Here is a 9020-nt window from a genome sequence, read left to right as displayed (position 1 = left end):
TATGCTCCACAACCAGGCAGAGATGGGGAACCTGCGGCCCTCCTGATATTGTTTAACTCCCATCAGCCCCCAACATATAGCCAATGGGGAGGGATGATGGGATTTGTGGCCCTTCAGATGCTGCTGAACTACAACTTTCCCATTCCTGTTCTACAGGTTCATTTTGAAGCCTGCATCATGAACCTCACAGAAGAGTAACAGGAAAGGATGAAAACAACAATGCAATTTTATCTTTCAGTTTACTTAAAGTACATTTGTTTCTGTTAGTTGTGTGTTCATATTTTAATGCTCAAGTCTTCTCCAGATTTCATTTCATAAAAGCTCATTCTGACTGTAAAGGCTGTTATCTCAATAGAATGGTGGAAGCGTTGCCATGGAAATAAGAATGAGTATCACAAAGGATAACCTTGACTCAAACATGGCTGTTATCTTTCACTTTCAGCATCTGAAATCTGCTCTTCAATGTATTTAAGTGGTTCCTGCAAAAATGGTTAAATGGATATGCAATCCTATTTTAAATATGTTTAAGGGGGGGAAAAACATTTCTTGGTTTCACATAAAGTTATCTGATTTGTCCTTGTAAACATGCATCTGGAACCCTGCAGGGGTAATATCCACAGGCCACAAGAGATGAGATTGGGAGCTGAAAGTTGGTGGGTGGGGAAATGGTTAAGCATCTCCTGTTCCCCATATATCCATTCTAAATTCACCTCTCTCGAAGCAAGCTCATAAGTGGTCAGTTTTAAATTCAGCTTTCTCAATACCATACCACATACATTTGTTAAGGATCATTTCCAAATAGAACTTGGTTTACTTTCTCTCGAATTAAGCTAACCATCAGAGGATGCTACAAAAAGTTCACAAGATGGAGATGCAGGGCCAGCCTTGTTATTAGGCAGGGTGAGGAGAGTGCCTCAGGCAGCAGAAACTGGAGGGGCAATAACAGCAGCCCCTGGCTGTTCCTCCTGAACCACTGCCTATGCCATTCCCTTCTGTTGCCTCTCTGCCTGTCCTTGGCCCCCTAATCTGGTCTGCTACCTCAGGTTCAGAGGAGGATGCTATCCCATCACTAGTTTCAAAATAAGACTTTATCACCTACCCAGTTGGCTTCCATATGTGGAACGTAGAGGAAGTAGTATCTTATCATTTGGCTCAAAGCAGCAAAATGCCGGGGGGGGGGATTCTTCTCCAGCTTGGAGTTGGTCTAAGCCAAAGAAGAATGACAGGTGCCAGGAACGGCCCTGTGATGAGACAGCATGAGTGTCATGTGACCCCCTGTAGCCTACTGCCCTCAAGTGCAGTGAAAGACACTTTCCTTTCACTAGCATTGGAGTAAGATTCAACTACCTGTCAACTTGGCTTCTGTGTGTGCCTGGGGAGAGAAAACCATCTTGTCCTTCACTTCAGGCAGGCAAAATGTCTTGAGGCAGTCCCGGCAGGTGCCTTAAATGTTTGCCCCTCCTTTGACTTTGGAGCCCAGCTTGGGATAACTTCACTGACATCCTGGCTAGTCCTGCTTTGTAGTCTGACCTAACTTTGCATTGCAATGTCTTCAGCCTTCCTTGGTGTGTTTTAATTTGTGGTTGGCTTCTCAGCACTCTGCCTGCTCCTGTCCTTTTTGAATGCCTCCTTTCCGTAGCCTGCTGCTTCCTGTTTGCTGCTTTCCTCAGGCTCTGCCCCAGCCCTGCCCCCATGCAGCATTCAGATGCTGACTCCTTTCCTCCACTGCCATTACCCAGTTCTCCATCTCTCCCCCCCCCCCTTTGCAAACCAGCATTTTGTGTGTGGCATAGCAGCACACCAGACAATGACTAAGAAGAGATAATAGAGCAGACCCATTAAAACAGTTAGTCACCACTATCTTAAGGTTACAAGCGTGTAACAGCATGATGATGCCATTTTAACTTCACCACACTATCTTAACATGGATTTATGACAGTTTGGAGGATTTAGTGGCAAACCCATCTTCATGCAGCTGACATAATTAGAGGATAGGATTGAGTGAGGACTTTTTTTAAAATTGACAATGAATCCAGGTGGTGCTACTCTAAAAATAACAAGAAGCATGCACAATTTTATATTATTATATCTGAACTGTGAGATTTCATTTCTTACAACAGTACTGGCTTGGCTAGTAAATTTTATTCCTATCAGACACCTATTCCCTTCCCTCCTACTTACAAAGTGAAAGCTCTCTTCTTAACAGAAAAGCTGATCTTTGGCATGCTTTATTTGTCTTCAAAGTATGCCTTAGTTTTGTGGTGTTTAATATTTAACATAGAGTGCCTTTAACACACTTCTGAACATTTTCTCTACGTTATTGTGGAAGGCTGAGAATGGCAAAAGCTTTACACACTGATTCAGCAAGGGTGACCCCACATGTACAATGGGATGCTGCGGGGGGGGGGGGGTCTGTTTAGAGCACTGATAATCACTTGTCAGACTGCAACAGCTTTCCTTGCAGACATCTCCTTCCCCTTCCCCTCCCTCCAAAGGAGATCAGCACTGCCAGAGATAACAGCAATGGCTATCTCTGTAGCATCCTTGCAAACTTCTGCATTTTCAATTTCATTTGCGTCTGCCTTTTCAGCAACAGCTGAAATTAGGTTGTATGATTGATGTACAGGGTCATAAATTAATCTAAAACCCAAAACACTAGGAAAGTCACTGTGATTGTAGAGAGCTCATTTCTCTTTTGTAAAATGCAATTTCAGATATCCATTAAGTTTTAAGAAATATTTCCAGACAATACTTCCAATGTGTTGTTTTCAAGGTGTTCTTGTACCGATGAGACTGCTGTGATTGCCCTGTGCAAAACTTATACTGATTCCCATTCATTTGAGCCATGGATTTAGAAAGTAGGTTAAATTTATGTTGCTAGGAAACAGAATGGGATCCTAGCAACTGCTACTAAAAATGAAGGTTATCTGGGTATTATATAATGGCACAAATCCATTGTTTATAAGTTCACCAAAACAATGTTAAAATTAATCTTTATACTTTTTCAATATCCCTGCTGTTGTCAAAATCATACCTTCGACTTTTGTTTTTTCTCTGTGATGTTATACATTTATTGGTTCTCAGTGCAACAATTGCAGTTGGATTAATTTTATAGAGAGGGAAACCATCCCTTGCAAGCTACAAAATAACCCAATTAAGGTTCCTCTTATGCAAGTATAGATGGCTAACTTAGTTCATAATAAAGAAGAAGCGGAGTTTTGGAACACCAGTTTGCATTATCCTAATAAATCTCACATTTCATACAGCTATTTTGAATGCAAAAGGATGCTTTTTGCTCAAAACGACACATGCATGGATACAAAGAAATTCTTCTATATGAAGACAATGGGCAGCCACTGTTCATACTAAGCTTGGTACAGTGGTACCTCGGGTTACAGACGCTTCAGGTTACAAACACTTCAGGTTACAGACTCCGCTAACCCAGAAATAGTACCTCAGGTTAAGAACTTTGCTTCAGGATGAGAACAGAAATCATGCTCCGGCAGCGCGGCAGCAGCAGGAGGCCCCATTAGCTAAAGTGGAGCTTCAGGTTAAGAACAGTTTCAGGTTAAGAACAGAGCTCCAGAATGAATTAAGTTCTTATCCCGAGGTACCACTGTATATTCCGTGGAGTGTAGCATGACCATAGTCAGTAACAGACTCAGTAAGAGACTCAGAAACAATGAGTGAGAAGGCACACTGGTCTGGACTCCAGCAACTGGCCCAGGCACTGAGGAGGAGAGGCACAAATGAAGAAGCCATGTAGTATACTCAAATAAGCAGCCTGGTTTGGAGAGGAACATGTGTGGATGGTGCCTCTGGACTTAAGCCCCAGGAGAAGGAGTCTGGCTTCCCCAACCTGTCAGCTACCCTGCTCACTAATGCTGCATGTGGTCTCAAGTGCCAAGATGCTGAGTCCAAGCATGAACCCTTTAAGGAGAAACTCTTTATCTGAAAGAGCTGCATCCTCACTAGGTCTGCAGGGCCTGCTTTTTTTGTAAGACCTGACTCTGGCGCTGTACTTCACTGGAGCAATTTGCTAGCACCAGGGCTAGATTCTGAGGTCCCATCAGGACCTCTTCCAGTCAAATTGACAATCTTCCTGCTGCATTGACCAGAGACATCTTGGCACTCCTTTGCCTTGCTATATATATAGACATCCCAAGGGAGAGGCTGTAGCTCAATGGAAAAGCACATGCAGAACGTCTCAGTTTACATCCCTGGCATCACCAGGTAGAGATGGAGACCCTTGTCTGAAATCCTGGAGACTGTTGCTAAGCAGTGTAGACAGTCCTGAGCTAGACTGACCAGTAATCACGAACAACCTGTTTCATCCAAGGATAGGAGCAGCATAATAATGGGTTGTGGGCTCTGTGCATGGACATATGCAGCATAATAATGGGTTGTGGGCTCTGTGCATGGACATATGCAGCTAGCGTGATGTCACACTTGCATGATGACAACACCCAGCAGAGCTCTGGACACCTTGTTGAGGGAGATTCACAAGTAGAAGGAGGTTTCCATGCTACAGTCTCAGTGGCATTAGCATCCACATTGTGATGCTCATTGAGACCTGCGCCGATGAAAATAAGAGTATGTATGCATCTGAATCCAATCCATTACTGGAAGGCTTTGACTAGAGATGAATTGGGGGGGGGGCTATATATTTACGGAATCTGGATATGTAGATAATTGGAGGAAATAAAATAAAAGGGACTTTCTCAGCCTTGGATCTCTGAATTCATTGAGGGAAAGCTTTGGCACTCATGTAGGCTTAAAGAAAATAAGCACAGAAACCGACAGTGATCATTGATCAAAACCTCAGGATTGGATTGTTTTTTAAGCCTTAATGTAACAGAGTCCAATTTCATCATTATAATCCTTGAGGAATAAAATATAAATTGAACTTCCATGTTAATGCAAACTGGCTTTGAAATCAGGAGGCCTTGGCTCACAAAATGTGAAAAGTTGGCATGCCCAGTGGAAATGGTGTTCAAAGCAGTTCAAAGGAGGAATGGGAAAAGCAGGTTGTGGTGCCCTGGAAGAATAAACAATCATTCTCCTTTTTTTTTGCAGCGCATGGATTCTACTTATGAATGAGTATTTAAAGAATAATGAATGTTTAAAGCAGGTCATAGTTCTTTTGGAAGGTTTTAAATTATTTATTTATTTAACTTTTTTATTTAAAAAAATCTCTACATAGCAACTGATATCAAAGGGTTTTTTTCTTTTCTTTCTGCAACAGAATAAGTTGGAGATAAAACTCTCGCACACATACCTTTAGGGGCTGGATGGAAGAAATCTATCAAGCTAGTTGACAAAATGCCCTTTCAGAATAATATATTTACTCCAGATAACTTGTCAAAAGATAGTTGATTTCTAGGCAAAAGACAGAAACTAGGCAGATTTTTAAAAACCATAAATAATACTGAAGGAAATTCTTGCATTACACACACTGCAAATGTGGATATGAAATGCTGTGTCTGTGCATCTTCCTCCGCACAACTGACATGAATTAATACCTCTGCAATACCAATGTAACAACATCAGGCACAAATAGGAGGAGGGGGACAACAGGGGGAGGCACTAGAGCTCCCCCTTCCTGCCACTCTGATTGTTTTCATTGTTTTTTAATGCCCCCCCCCCAATGTTTTAGCTGTTCCCATTTTATCTGTAAGCTGCCTTGAGTCCCTATCAGGGGAAAGGGTGGGGTAGTAGTAGTAGCAGCAGTAATATTCTCTTCCTAGAAACAGCAATGGGGACTAAATCTTACTCCAGTTCATCCCTGATGAGAGAAGATGCTTTGCACATATGTAATGCTGATAAGACCCAGGACCCCAACCTAGTTTCTCACAAGAGAAGATGTTCTACCAGAGAGTGGTACACTTTCTTTGCACCCCAGGTAAGTTGGAGGGAAGTATACCTCAGAGCAACAGTGAAAGTGGACAAAAACATAGCAGGCATTTAAAGTGAATACTTGCAAGGACTTGATCCTTTTGGATCTACACTTGGAATGCTCTCAAAGGATCCACACATTTCAGAGTGAACAAAATCTCAGGAGCAGAGCATTTTAAGTAAGGGGTGTGTCTACAGGCAGAAACTCATATCAAAGTAGGACAATCAAATGGCTCCAGTGTGCACATATGAAACTGTTTGCAGTAAGAGATGGGCTTGCTTTATTTAATGTCAAGGGATGTTGTATCAGCACAAAGGAGACGTGGAATAGAGGGAATATAGATAATTTCCCTGAAGGTACTGTAGCAACCCTCAGTCATGCAGAATTCCACACAGAGCTCTCCTTGGCTTGAGATCAAAACTAATCTTTTTTAGTTCTATTTAAGTAGCAATGGGCTGTGCTCAGTCACCATTGCAAATAAATTATTTTGGATTTTTATTGAACTGAATCATGAGAAAAACACCAGCAAGCATATAAATGCTTGCTGGTGTTTTTCTCGTGATTAGATTAGTGGGAGTGTTTGTTGCTATTGTTGTGGGATCAGAGTTGCTATTGGAAAGGTGGTATACACATATTACAGCAAATCAAGGTACAAATAAGTAAATATAAACATGCAGTTTCGAATATCTTCAGTGGAACGTACCACACCCCGCCCCCTGAGAAATCATTTCTTAAAACACAAGGGGGAAAGGAATCATGCCAGTCCAAGTTCTGTTTTCACTGTGGATCTGATTAATGTTTCTGCTGAACTAATTTGGAAAGTGAATATGGCTTCAGTTCTGAATACTGATCAGGGCAAGGAAAATGAATGAAATTTGGGGGGCACAATGGAAACAGAACCAAATTGTCTGTTCTTTTATCCCACATAAGGGAAAACATTATTAATACATCACCCTTCAATAGAAGTAGGAAAAGGCATGGGGATTTTATGACTTCTAAATGATTTATTGTGAGAAGAGGATTTGTAAACGCTGTAGTTATAATGAATATCACAATATATAGTATCATTACCAATATGAAAACAGCAAAAGTCTGGGAATGGATGAATTACATTAACTCATGAAACATTTCACTGCTATTATACACAGATCTCCCTGCCTTGGAGGAGAATGTTACTTACCTCAACAGTTTCAACCACACTAATTATATTCCTTGTTCTCAATTTTTATTGGGCTCCTTCTTTGACCATCACCAAAAACCCGCACAACCCTCTTGTCCCAAAAAGCAGTGCACGTTCAATGGAGCCTTTAATTTATTATTCTAAATGCAATGTTGCTCTGACTCAAAGAGAGCTTGCAAATGTTTTGAAGTCACAAATCACATTTGTTGATCAGTTCATGTTCTGCCACAATATTATTATCCTCTGGCTTCAATCCTAGGCAGCAAATCCTGTTGGCAACAAATCCGGTTGAAATCAATTGAACTTACTTCCCAGTAAACACAGTTAGGATCAAACTCTAAGTGTTCTCTTCTAATATTAGCTTGGCACAGAAGATTGAAACAAGCCATGGAATAATAAAATAACTATACACACACTAAATGCTTGCTTAAATATTCTTTAAAAAATGTTTAATGTATCTTCCAGACTTCCAGAAAAAAGGACGCCAAAGCCTAGAGCAAAACCCAACAGCATATCTCTTTGCCCCAGTGTTCATAGCTCATACATAGAAACTGCTCTCAGTAAATCTTAAAGAAAGATGAATTATGATACATACATCCTAAGCAGATGCCACAGTCTTCATCATGTTAAATCACATCATGTCTAAAGACAAATTCCTTCAACAACATTGCAGCAGTTTATGTCTCAAACTTACAAAACAGTGAGGTCTTAAGTGATAGATTAGTATCCCTTGGAGTTCACTGACTGCGGAGATGGGGGCGTCATTGTTCTTGTCACCTGGGGAATAGGGACAGAGCAGTGAGATCTTTCCTTTGTGCAGCTGGTGGTGCACTAAGCTGCTCACCACTTGCCCAAACTGAAGCCTGGGGCCTGGTAGAGAGCAAGTGACTTGCTGAGAACTACAGAGAGAGCTTCTTCCCTCTGGCTTGCTTCCAGGCTACAAGGGAGATGCCTGGAACACTCCCATGGCATAGCCATCACTGACTTCCTCACCCACTTGATTTAAAAGATTTCTTAGCCATCTTCCACCATAAGGTTCCAGGGTTGTTGTTGTTGTTTGTAATAAGATAAGCATATACGTATGATGCCTTACCTTGATAGGGTCAGAGGTTAGTCACTAGGCTCTAGGAAGGTTTTCTTCTGGCATTCAAGACTGTCTTCAGTTGTACATGTTTTTACCTTCCACTTCATTTTATAGTTATATATTCCCATCATAGCTTCTCACTGAAGGCTCTGGGGGCATTGGATTGAATCCATAGCAGGAGGAAGCAGGGGTGGGGTCCCCTTGGAAGATCTCCTTCAAGGACTAGATGATCCTGATGGTCCCTTGATTCTGTGATCTGGGGGTGGTGCTTCATGTCCCAGTCCCGTTCTGGGGTTGGCATATCTGCCGCACACGCAAGTTGGCCATGATACTAGTTCTCAGTTAAGCTTGGGATTCCTGCTATCTCATCTATCTTTTCCCGAAAATGATGACTGAATGGTGAAATTGGTCAGCAACCAAGGTGTCTGGCATCTGGATCCATCCTGCATCTCATACCAAACCATGTCCTATAAACATCATAGCCATTTTGAATCTCACTTCAGTCTATGTGTAGTTCTTGCTCTTGCCCGCCTGCCCTGCTCTGCAGTAGGGGCACAATCCCAACATTTCTCCAAAGGCTTTGAAGCAGCAGCTAAGCTTCACAACAAACCAGTGAAGTTGGTTAGACAGAGTGATTTGATGATGTTATTAGTATACCTCGCAGCTGAATTTGAACTCAGGAGGCCCACGTCCATATCCAACACTCTGAGAACTACAGAATCCGGTCCCTCTTGTGAAGGCATTGCAATAAAAATTGGAAGATTTCTAGAGTCAAAACTACTAGAAAGTGTGTGTGTACATATATATGGAACAGAGCACATACTGTAATAGCACACACACATAATATGGGTGTGTTATTA

This window comes from Podarcis bocagei, assembly GCF_964188305.1.
Source record: "Podarcis bocagei genome assembly, chromosome: 9".
NCBI lineage: Eukaryota > Metazoa > Chordata > Lepidosauria > Squamata > Lacertidae > Podarcis > Podarcis bocagei.
The sequence above is the reverse complement of the archived record's forward strand: the minus strand, read 5'-3'. Positions refer to the sequence as shown.